The sequence below is a fragment of the Apodemus sylvaticus genome, chromosome 22 (genome assembly GCF_947179515.1).
Source record: "Apodemus sylvaticus chromosome 22, mApoSyl1.1, whole genome shotgun sequence".
Taxonomy (NCBI): domain Eukaryota; kingdom Metazoa; phylum Chordata; class Mammalia; order Rodentia; family Muridae; genus Apodemus; species Apodemus sylvaticus.
In genome coordinates, this window is record NC_067493.1 from 8,440,524 (window position 1) to 8,453,975 (window position 13,452).

General features: G+C 39.2%; 1 pseudogene; it reads right to left on the reverse strand.

The window, feature by feature from the left end:
* Positions 1-1,652, reverse strand: part of LOC127672327 (zinc finger protein 431-like) — a 32,682-nt pseudogene extending 31,030 nt beyond the window's left edge.
* Between the last annotated feature and the right edge of the window lie 11,800 nt (positions 1,653-13,452).

The following is a 13,452-nucleotide window of genomic DNA, read 5'->3' on the forward strand; positions in this document are numbered from 1 at the left end:
CACATGATATACCTAATAAAAAGAATGATAAATGAAAAGTTTATGCATTACATTCACACTGTTTGAATTTTTGTTTCTTATAACATGTGCAATATGGACTAATATTTCTCCACAATAATATTCTTGATTCTCATAAAATGCCCTCTCACCAAACTGAACCATATTACTACAAGAATATGAGTATCACCAAATTTTCTATGGACTATTTGCTTATTAGAAGGTTTTGGATATAAAATTATCACTATTCAATGTGCAATTTCTAAATACTATGAGACTATACACATTGGCAGATCCAGAACACAGGTCTAATGGAGCTACTTATCAAATGGATACCCAAATCAGATACCGGATCTTGAGGTACATGGTTATGTTAGAATATTATAATCATAGGTACACTTAAAGGACTGTGATTTTACACTTTTTCTTTTTGCTAGAGATTCCATAATATATTAAAATTTCTTCAGAGACAAATTTGTAACAGCTTGCACATGAAAATTACCTTTCATGACCTCTACTATTTTGACAATGTTCTTCAAGATGATGCTCTTCCAATTATAGCCTAAAACACAGTAACAGAAAATACATGATATAGCATTGGAAAATAGGCAAAATTAAAGATACTGTGAATTTTAACTGTACTGTGAAAGTTACAGTGAAAATTCAGTGATGCTGAATTATTCAGCTCAATTTTCATACAATTAAAATAATAGAAGATCATCAATAACCAGGAAACATTTATATCCTTCAGAAAAAAATAACATTCTTACCTATAGCTTTGAGGTTCAGGTAGGTTTCGAACATCACATTTTTGTAGAGACTCTTCTGGGAAGGATCCAGCAAATTCCACTCCTCCTCAGTGAATTTAACGTGCACATCATCAAAAGTCACTGCATCCTAAATATCCCATACATGTACAACACAAAGCATGATACTAACATCACCCGAAAAAAATATATGCTTTCTCAAATATATATTCACATAATTCTCGTGCTTGCTCTGCTTATTTTCTGACTCAGAATTTATAATTACTGTGTCATTTTAGAAGGAGCTTTAATTATGAGATACACCTCTGTCACTTTTGAACACTTTGAATAGGATACAGCTTTCCCAGAGAAATGCAAATTGAGAGGGGGATGCAGGGGAAACAGATCCACAATATCGAGCACACATCTGAAAAATTGTATGAACAATTACTAACTACAAACTTGATGGGCAAGCTGGGTGTATTTTCTCATGTCTTTAATCACAGAGGCAGAGGCAGGTGTATGTGAAATAGCTTCACACTGGCATGACATTTTTAATGTGTTCTAGGAGACTAAAAGTTATGTTTTAAGAACTTAAATCCCTACAAAAATCAACCAAGGAAACAAAAATGTTAGAGAATTCACCGTTCTTTACTAAAGTTCCTACAAAGAATTATACATTCACTGCACATCTGAATTCATCTGGCAAAAACATGAAGTGTAACAGTTTAAAATATAACATTAATAAACTTTTGCTAGAAGAGAATATATGCATAAATTGTTACAAATGGACAGACGAAAATAGTATTAATATAAATGTTGATCATAAATATGCAACGTAGGGCAAGAGAGTGAGCTCAGATTGGTGGACAATTTCTTGCAAACACATGGGGACTAACTACCACTCATTACTTCAAGATTAGGAGCTTCGAGCCCATCTACTGACAACAGTAAAGATGAGGCACACATGGTATTCATATTCATGCACCCAGGCAAAATATTCCTATTTATTCAATTATTTCAGAACAAACACAAGACTGAGAAAGAACAGCATTCATGTGAAACCTAACGAACCTGAATCCTCAGATAATATTGATGTCATGAACATATGCCATTCTTAGAAATAGAATATAGTCTATATATTTGGCCAAATTTCAACACTAAAAATGTGGAGGAAAAACTGCACAAAAATATGCTTGTATTACAAGTACAAGACATGTGTCTTTTGTGGTTTCTTTTCCTACTTTAAGGACAGACAAGGTTCACAGAGAAATTTGTTTTGGAATAGAAAAGCAAAAATAAATAAAATAAATTTAAAAATATAAAACAAACTGACTTATAAAATAGATTATTATTAAATAGCAAATCTATCTACTATATTTTATATGATTTAAAGAAAGGGATTATAGTGAATGCATGGGAGCATGAGAAGAAAGTTGAAGGGTCAATTTCAGCCACAACACAGTAGACACCAAGAACACAATGTTTTCCCTATAAAAGAATTGGTGGGTTAAATCTGGAGAAGAGACTGAGGAAATGGCCAATGAAACTTTGCCCCACTTGAGTGCAATTCTATGGACGAGCACCAATCCATGACATTATTAACGACACTCTGTTATGCTCCCACACTGAATCCTTGAGCAATTGTCCATTGAGAGGATCCACCAAGCAGCTGACTGAAAAAGCTGCAGAAATCAAGATTCAATCCTTGCATGAACCTTGGGGACTCTTATGGAAGATTTGCTGGAAAGATTGAAATTCCTGAGGAGGATAGGAACTCCACACAAAGACCAAGAGACTCAAGTAACAAGCACCCTTGGGGACACTCAGAGACTAAGCCACAAACCAAATATCTTACACAGGACGGATTAAGGATCCAAAGAGCTGAAGGGCTTTGCAGTGCCACAGAAGGAACAGCAATGAGTCACCCAGTACTCCCAGAGCTCACAGGGAAAAAATCATAAACCAAAGAGTACACATGGAATTACTCATGGCTCCAGACACATCGGCAGCAGAGGACGGTCTTGTTAGAGACACCAAAGGGAGGAGAGGCCCTTGGCCCTGGAAAGACTTGATGCCACAGTGTAGAGGATTACCAGGACAGAGGAGCGGGGGATGGTTGATTGGGGAAGGGAGATGGCTTAATGGATTTTCAGGAGAGGGGGGGGGGCTCAAGGACAGCAGACAAAGTTTGAAATGTAAATAAAGAATATATCTAATTAAAAAAGAAAAAAATTAGATACAGTGGTCAAAAAATCTGTATTATAAACTTTCCTGGTACTAACCCACAAAGAGTTCTGCAACTTATGAGAAGGCAAAAACACAAACGATTGGAAAAAGGAAGGAGGAGGAGGAGGAGAAAGAGGAGGAGAAGGAGAAGAAGGAGGAAGAGGAGGAGGAGAATGAGGAGAAGCAGCAGAAGCAGCAGCAGAAGAAGAAGAAGAAAGAAGAAGAAGAAGAAGAAGAAGAAGAAGAAGAAGAAGAAGAAGAAGAAGAAGAAGAAGAAGAAGAAGAAGAAGAAGAAGAAGAAGAAGAAGAAGGAGGAGGAGAAGAAGAAGTTGATGATGATAAAGGTCTGGAAAACATTTCCAATAAAATCCTAAATGAAAACTTTCTTAAACTAAAGAAGGTGCCTGGTAACGTACAAGAAGCATCAAAAATACCAAACAGAGTGAAAAAAAGTCCCTTTGCCACATAATAATCAAAACATTAAACATATCAGAATTATTAGATTCATACCTATTGTCTTATTTTTAAGGAATTAATTCATTACTTATACAATATTATCTCTGCATGTATTCCTGCAGAGCAGAAGAGGGCAAAAGATTCCATTTCCTATGGTTATGAGCCACCACGTTGTTGCTAAGAATTGAACTCCTGACCTGTGTTGGAACAGTCAGAGCTGTTAACCTCTGAGCCATCTCTCCAGGGCTATTCCTGCCTTCTTAATGTATATTATAAAAGACAAAAAGGTTTGGACACAGGTGATACATAGTCATAGAAACCACCCATGCTGCTACAAAAAAGCAACTGGTCCAGATGTTTTGGACAGAATTACAATCAGCCATGATACTGAAGTTATTCAGAGGTCATGGCCTGAAATTACAAGTAAGAAGAACCACTAGAAACCTCACAGGAAGTCACATCTGGCTGATGCTTCTGATCCAACCCCATAGAGGACCCACCACCCCAGGTCCCACTGCTCAGCCGCATGTTCCTCCCCATTGTGGGCAGTGATCCTGTACTCACCATGTCTTGATTTCAGCGTTTCCTTGAGGTCCCCTCACAGCACCCAACAGCAGAGCTCAGAGCAGGACACAGAGAAGCATTCAAGCTGCACACCCACAGGGCACACCTCAGAAGGAGAAGGTGAGGGCGAGAGTGAAGAAGATCAATCAGCATAAATGTCTAGAAAACATTTCCAATAAAATCCTAAATGAAAATTTCCTAAACTAAAGAAGGTGCCTGTGCAAGAATAGCGAGAGTTATTATAAATATATAGCCAGAGTTAATGTAAAAGCATCCAAAATACCAAACAGATTGGGGAAAACACTAAACATCGAAAGTAAAGCAATAAAAAGAAATAAAAAAAAAAAAAAACTACTACAGAAATAATTAATAAAACTAAAGGAAAAAAAAAAAGAACCAAAACAAGTTACCCTGGGACCTAGCCTTGCCCAACCTACAGCCCTTCACCCCAGCCAGCTCCAACCTGATTATTTATGTTCCTTGGGATAGCACAAGCCCAGACCTCTGTAAACTCTACCAGGTCTTGGTCATTTCTCAGCCCAGCCTGTGTCTTTAAGGAACAGGATTCAGTTTATTGGCCTGTGAATTCCCTACCTGTCTCAGCAGCTCACAGGCAGAAGCCAGGGCCGGGCACACAGCCCAGCGATCCATGGCGGTCACGCTCGGCTTCTGTTCCCACAGGAGGGTCATGCTAGGAGGCCACTGTGCCCGCCTGGAGGAGCACAGAGAGGGTTTGCACTCCGTTCCCCTGCAAACTTTCCAGAGAAGAGTAGAAAGCCAGTGCCTTGCCCAGCCACTGTCTCCGCCAGGAGCACATTTGCACTTGGCCCCGCTGCAAACTTTCCAGAGCGGGAAGCCCGCACCTTGCCTGGCCACTGTCCCTGCCTGGAGCACAGAGAGAGTTTGCACTCTGCCCTGCGGCAAACTTTCCAGAGCGGAGCAGGAAGTCCGCGCCTTACCCTGCCACTGTCCCTGCCCAGAGGAGCACAGAGAGGGTTTGCACTCGGTCCCACTGTAAACTTTCCAGAGCGGGAAGCCTCCACCTTTCCCAGCCACTGTCTCCGCCCAGAGCACGGAGAGAGTTTGCACTCTGCCCTGCTGCAAACTTTCCAGAGCAGAGCGGGTAGCCCGCGCCTTGCCAGTCCACTGTCCCTGCCTGGAGCACAGAGAGGGTTTGGACTCCGTCCCCCTGCAAACTTTCCAGAGCAAAGTGGAAAGCCTGTGCCTTGCCCAGCCACTGTCCCCGCCTGGAGCACAGAGAGGGCTTGCACTCTGCCCTGCTGCAAACTTTCCAGAGCCGAGCTGGAAGCCCGCGCCTTCCCCGGCCATTGTCCCTGCCCAGAGGAGCACAGAGATGGTTTGCACTCGGCCCCGCTGCAAACTTTCCAGAGAGGGAAGCCCGCACCTTGCCTGACCACTGTCCCTGCCTGGAGGAGCACAGAGAGGGTTTGGACTCCGCCCCACTGTAATCTTTCCAGAGCGTGATGCCTGTGCCTTGCCCATCCACTGTCCCTGCCTGGAGCACAGAGAGAGTTTGCACTCTGCCCCGCGGCAAACTTTCCAGAGCAGAGCAGGAAGTCCGCGCCTTGCCCGTCCACTGTCCCTGCCTGGAGCACAGAGAGGGTTTGGACTCCGCCCCACTGTAAACTTTATAGAGCCAGAAGCCTGAGTCTTGCCAGGTGACTCCAAACTTACAGACCGCATCTGCGGAGACAACAGGAGGATAGCCCAGAGTTACTCCAGAGCTCACACACACCCGCAGCATGGAGCACTATCTTCATCTGAATGCGCACGCAAATGTGGTCCCGTTCCACAATTCCAGGCCGGGCTGCTTAGAGCACGGGAAGCTCAGCAATCGCAGCAGTCGCTAAATGTGCGCACTGACCTCCTTCCCGCCTCTGCCAGACCTCTGACTAACACTCACATTCAAACTCCCAGCCCACTTTCATTCATAAAAATTAAAGACAGGAAATGACATCATTCCAGGAGGCTGGATGCAGGGCGGGGGCCACAGTGACGTCGGGGGTGGTGCCAGCCTTTGCCCAGTGACAGACAGGGATGCCAACATGGCGCCCTCCAGGGGCAGAGATGCATGGTCACTGGGAGGGGCAGGGCGCAGGTGACGTCAGAGGGCGCGGCCAGCGGTTGCTGGGTGACAGTCAGGGAATCCAACATGGCTCCTGCCCTGGGCTGAGATAGATGGGCGAGGGGCGGGGTTGCTGTGATGTCAGGGGCAGGGCCAGCAGTCTCTGAGTGACTGACAGTGATGCCAATGTGACATTTTCACTAAATTTGAAGAAATATATAAATATGTGTGTTAAAATTGAAGAATTTGATGTAAAATAATACACATGAAAGTGTAAACAGAGATAATACATCAAAACTGACTGACAAACCATGTAAAAAATTCTAATCAAATTGATGGCTTTCATGGAAATTACTTCTTATAAAATTGAAGAAATGTATAGAAAATTTATTTAAAAGTAAGATTTGGCATTGAAAATAAATACACATAAAAAGTTGACAAAGAAAACTAAATGTGTAGGCAAACTCAATTTTAGGAATAAATTGAAAAATAATGTGTTAAAATTGAAAAAAATCTGTTGGAAAATAATAATGGTAAAAAGATAAATTATCTTTACTAAATCAAGCACCTAGAAACATTTTCTCATAAAATTCATGATTTTCAAGGAAACTGTTTCCGATATAATTAAAACAATATGTCATTAATGTGTTGAGACCACAAGTCTTAGATCCTCCTCCAAGATTATTAACTTAAGTACTTTCTTGTTCCTGAGTTTTAACTTTAGTTTCAGGGCATGAAAATGTAGGAACCTTTGTATTTATTATTCAGTTTAGTATGGTAATTGTCCATTATTCCACCGGAGCTATGGTGACTGGCTTCGATTTTCCCAGAGAGATAAAAGTATCAACATGTCCTTGGGATGTCTGTGCAATTGGGAAATCCAGCCTCTGAGGATCCCATGGAAGAAAGATGGGGTTTCCTTTTCCAGTGTCAGTAGTTGTGATGTCAACACATTTTTTGTGAACTGTTCATATTATGGAAGATGGGAGCTTAGTCCTCATTCAGATATTATGAATTCTTGAAGGAAATAAATAAGAGTAAATGACTTAAATGGTTTTCTTGGTGGCCTAATTTTTAAAAATTTCCCAAGTTCATGTAAGCAGCCTTTGGTTATGTAATAACAATTACAATCATTAGTTCATGATTACACACTTAGTTGTCATTGTTGTCTGTTTTTAGCAGTACTGACTTATGTGGGATTATTAAAATGTTAGTTCCTTTCACTCAACTACCCAAATTGCTGTGATTTTAATTATTCCCGGACAACTGGAGTACATTGAGGCTCAGTTCAGCATTTATAACTAGAATTTTATGAATTCCCATTTTCAATTTACATCTATATTACATAGAGGAAATAAATAACATAGTGGTTACATAGTCTTCAGAACTGATGATCTTTATTGTTAATGGGATGTAATGAAAAGCAAAACTGTAAAATTCACAGAAGACATTAGTTTTATTGCAACTAAAAAAGAAAAAGGAGGCAGATCTTTTAAGAGTATGATAAAGCTTAACATTCAATCAAATACCATGTCCCCAACACAATCTATGTCTCTCCATACTAAATAAGGTATATCTCTCAGCATTGATATAAGTGCATTCCAGAATGTATTTTTTTTGGAATTCTGAAGATATACATAAAAAACAAACAATAAATACATTTTCTGCATTTTTCTCAAAGCTGAGACAAAATCACCATCTCTCTTACATTACATCTCATCATGAAAGAGTGGAGAGCTTTGATAAATGGATGGAGCTTGAAATATCAATTCTGAGTGACCAAATTAATACCCCCAAAACCCCTCCCCTCAAAATGCATTCTATTTCTCCAATGCACCTTTGGCTGGGGCAGATTACCAGCTTGTCTTTTCCCCTGAAAACGCCACATCCTGAAGTTACATCCCAGGAGTTACTCTGCACAGAAGGCAACAGGGCAACTTATGGAACGGAACATGGGCAAAATGAATGCACATTCCATGGACCTAACTGGAGAACAGCTACACAGAGAGCAAAGAGTTTGGTCTGAAGGCCAGACAGTCTGAAGGCCTCCCCAGAGATCTGCTGCAGACAGGGCAACAGATCAGCTGCTTCTCTGCCCCTATAAAGACTCCACAGTCCAAAGGCTTCTCAGAATATCTCTCAGAAGAGTCACTGAAGTCATGGCAAGAAATCACCAGAATATGTCCACCTCTGAAGATCCCTCAATAAGAAGCCCCCACAGGGGCTCAGCTAAAGCCAGGGCCACAGGGACACCATGCTACCTGAAGCAACTCAGGGACTAAAGAAGTCTCCAGGACAGAGACACTCAGAACATAAAACATTACAAATATGCAGATAGTGACAGGCAGGCACAATTCCATAAGGAACAGAAGCCAATATACATGGGCATCATTGGAATCCAGTTCTCCAACCCCAGCAAGCATTGAAAACAACAACAAAAAATTCCTGAAAATCAGGAAGCTGACCTAAACTCCTATCTCAGAAAGATATTATATTCCTTTAAGGAGGATATAAATAACTCACTAAAAGAAATGTAGGAAAGCAAATATAATCATGTACAAGCCCTAAGAGAAGAAACAAATAAATATCTTAAAGAAATAAAGGAAACCACAATCAAACAGATGAAGGAATCAAATGAAGCCATCCAAGGCTTAAACTTTGAAATACAAACAATAAAGAAAACACAAATGTAGGCAAGTCTAGAAAGGGAAAAGTTCAGGAATTACAGATGTAATCATTGCTACATAAAACAATAGATAGAGGAGAGAATCTCAGGTGTAGAAGACATCTTAAAGGAGATTGACACAACTGTCAGTGCAAATTCAAAACATAAGAAACTCCTAATCCACATCATCCAGGAAATCCAGGATACAATAAAAACACCAAATCTAAGAATAATAGTGATAAAGGAGAGCAAATATTTCCAATTCATAGGACCTGACAACGTCTTCAACCAAATCATAGAAGAAAACTTACGCAATCTAAAGAAAGAGATGTCCATAAATGTACAAGAAGCCTATAGAACATCAAAAAATTGGGCAAGAAAAGAAAATCCTCTTGTCACATAATAATCAAAACACTAAATGTACAAATGAACAAAGAGAGAATATTTAAAGCTGCAATTGAAAAATGGTCAACTAATATATAAAGGAATACCTATTAGAATTACACCAGACTTCTCAACAGAAGAGCCTGGTCAGAGGTCAACCATACCGTAATTATACAATGAATCAACAAAACCATGAGTTTGTTCTTTGAAAAAATCAACTAGATAGATAATCCCTTAAGCAGACTAACCTGGTGCCATAGAGACAGTACAAAAATCAACAAAAATCAGACAGGAAAAGGGAGACATAACAACAGAAACTGAGGAATTTTTTTTTAAAAAAATCAGAACCTACTACAAAAGCCTTTACTTAAAAATACTAGAAAACATGGCTGAAATGGATGACTTACTACACAGATACCAGGTAGCAAAGTTAAGTCAGGATATGAATAAACATCCAAATAGCCCCATAACCCCAGTGTAAATAGATTATCTCATTAATAGCCTCCCATCCAAAGAAAGCCCAGGACCAAAACATTTTGTGCAGAGTTATATCAGATCTTCAAAGAAGACCTAACACCAATACTCCTCAAATAATCCCACAAAATATTCACAGAAGGAATACTACCAACCTTGTTCTTTGAAACCACAGATAAACTGATAACAATACCACACAAAGACCCAACAAAGAAAGACAATTTCAGACAAATTTCTCTTATGAATATCGATGCAATGATACTCAATAAAATTCCGACAAATGGAATCCAAGAAACAACAAAATGATTATTCACTGCGATCAAGTAGCCATGGAAACCAACCAATTCCTCCATGGTACTTGCCTCTGCATCTGCTTGAGTTTCTACCCTGTCTTATTTCAGTGATAGACTCCCATCAGGACATGGAAGTCAGACCTAACTTTTGGTCTATGTGTTTCTTTTAGAACATTTTGGGGAAACAAAAGATGAAAAAATTAGAATCTATAGCAAAAATACAATTAATGGTTATGGCAAGATGTAGCCAGAATAGTAGAAACTGAACAGAAATGGAATCCATTTCTATAAAAACCAGGAGTAAGACAGCATCATTCATATTTTACATTTTCACAATAGGAATGGTCCAGTGTTTCAAAAGATAAACCTGGTTAGACTGGAACATACTTTGTAAATCAGACTGGCCTGAAAACCACACAGTTCTGTCATATCTGACTTCTGAATGCCAGGATTAAAGTAGTCCATTGCCATGTTTGGTATCTTTTTCATTTTTATTTTGTATCATGATTTAAATCTTAGCCAGAGAAAAAGGACAAAAAAATAGAGGTGCAATGTGGTATATATACAGGAAAGCAAATAACCAACATTTTCTAACTTGAGGATGATATTCTTTCAGATTTGAGGTCATAAATAATCCACAGAATATTCTTGAAACGTTTGGAACTCCAGGAATATCCTAGTCAAACCACTTCCCACCACTCCCCTTTATGTTGATTCCCCTGGGGTATCAGTCAGCAGAGGTGAGCTATCCTTAGAAATAGATAGACCACAGAAATATTTGGGTCTATCTGAGGCATAGATAGCTATGGTGAAGAGTGTGTTGTTGCATAACTTCTCTGGCAGGCCTAAGACTCTGCCTACCTCCCAATGAGGCCTGCCAGGATGAGGATGATCCAATCAACACAAGAAATAACATTAAGGCTGAAGTCCAGTGTAAGAACAAAGCCAACAAATCCAGAGCAATTGGGCGCTACTAGAACCCAGCTATCTTCCAGCAAGCCCTGGATATCCTAACACAGCTAAATCTGGGGTTATTATCAGGAAGATGACCTTAAATCCAATATTATAAAGATGATAGGGGTCATTAAATACGAAATGAGTACATTCCTAAAGGAAAACACATACTGATGGAATCCTGGAGTTAGAAAACCTAGGAAAGAGAACAGGATCCACAGAGGAAAGCATCTCCAAAGAATAAAATGTGGAAGACAGAATCTCAGGCAGAGAAGATATGGTGGAAGAAATGGGTACGTTGATCAAAGAAAATACAAAATCTAAACACTTCCTGACACAGAACCCATATGAAATGTAGCCCACTATGAGAAGTGCAAATTTAAGAATACTAGGAATAGAACAACACTCCCATAACCAAAGCCCAGGAAATATTTTTCAACATCTTGTAAAAGAAAATTTCACCATGCTAAAGAATGGGATGCCTATAAGAATAGAAGTAGCTTGCAGAATACCAATTAGATTGAACTAGAAATGGAAATGCACCCGCCATATAATAATCAAATCACCAAATATAGAGAACAGAGGAAGAATATGGAAAGCTGTAAGGGAAAATGGCTAAATTACATATAATGGCAGATCTCTCAGAATTACAGCGACTTTCCAATATAGGAATTAAAAGACAGAATGGCCTGGAGAAATATCTTGCACACTCATAGAGACCACAGATATCAGACAAGACTACTCTACCTAGCAAATCATTTAATAAAGTTAAATGAAGAAAACAAGTTATTCCATGACAAAACCAAATTTAAGCAATATATATTTGCAAATCTCATCATATACAAGATACTAGAAGGAAAACTCCAAAACAAGTAGGCTGACTATACCAAGTAAAACACATAAAATAAGTAACATCACACAATGAGAACCAAAAGGGACACACACACACACACACACACACACACACACACATGTACACACAAACACACACATACACACACACACACACAAACACGTATACAGACAAACACGTATACAGACACAGACATTTAACTGCCATTGGTCATTAACATCTCTCAACATTAATGGACTCTAATAAATACACACAGGCTAACAGAATGGATATAAAACTAGATCTATTATTCTGTTGCATACAAAAAAGACACCTCAGTAACAAGGATTGATATATCCTCAAATTAAAGTTCTGAATAAAATTTTTCAAGTAAAATTAATACACATCTCTGAAGCTTTCATATTTACAAAGATATTTGCTGAAAAAATTAAAACCTTAATATAAAGATTCGGTGATAACTAGAAAAGAATTTTAAAGCCATTTTTTTTTTTTTGCAGAAAGAAAAAGAAGATCTTAAAATTCATATGGTGGCGAAAAAATTCTCTGTACAGGTAATTAATTCCTGAGCAAAAAGAATAATATTTTATATGGCTCTCTCCCTGTGTTCCACAGCAGATATGAAAAATCTGGTGTGGCATGTATATTCGAAGTTATTTCATTCTTCAGTTCCGTGACATCATCCATGATCCTGGATATTGAAGACCCCATGTGAATATGTTGGTTAATTTGTTATCAGGTCAGTGCCAATCTGTTGTGTATGTGAACAAGTAGATATTAGCCTGGAAAACTGGAATACCCAAAACATAATCCACATATCAAATGAGGTTCAAGAAGAACAGAGGAGTGGCCCCTGGTTCTGGAAAGACTCAGTAAAGCAGTATAGGGCAAAACCAGAACAGGGAAGTGGGAAGGGGTGGGTGGGAGAACAGGGGGAGGGAAGGGGGCTTATGTGACTTTCGGGGAGTGGGGAACCAGAAAAGGGGAATTTATTTGAAATGTAAATAAAAATAAATCGAATAAAATAAAAACACACACACAAAAAAAGAAAAACAATGAGAAGAGAGGCCAATGGTCCTGTGAAGGCTTGATGACCCAGTGTAGGGGATTGCCCTATCAGGAAAGTGGGAGGGGGTTGTTAAATAGCAGGAGTGGGGATGGGGGAGAGGGTTTTCAGAGGGATAACATTTGAAATGTAAATAAATCAAATATCTAATGAAAAAAATAGCCAGAAACTAGATACAACCTAGATGTCCCTCAGATGAAGAATGGATAAAGAAAATGTGGTACATCTACAAATTAGAATAATGTTCAGCTTTAAAAAAACAAAGATAAAATGAAATTTGAAGGTGAATGTATGAAACTAGATAATATTGTGAGTATTCTGTCTAAGATCCACCCCACACTTAACTGCCAACAGCCAGGTATACCCCACCCCATAGACAAAAAAAAAAAAAAAAAAAAAAAGAAAAAAAGAAAAAAAATGAGAATGAATCAGAAGTTTCACAGCTAGAAGTTAAGATAATGGTTTGAACATACCTACTACTATCAGAACTCATTCAAGCATGCAGCATCTTCTATTCCAAACTAAAAATAAGAGAGCATCTGACTCACATGCATGGCTTCCTTCATTCATAGAGCATGAGCAGTGTGGCCCAGGCTACAGCAGTCATAGATACCTAGTGTACTGGCTGGTTTTGTGTGTCAACTGGACACAAGGTGGACTTATCACAGACGAAAGAGCTTCCATTTAG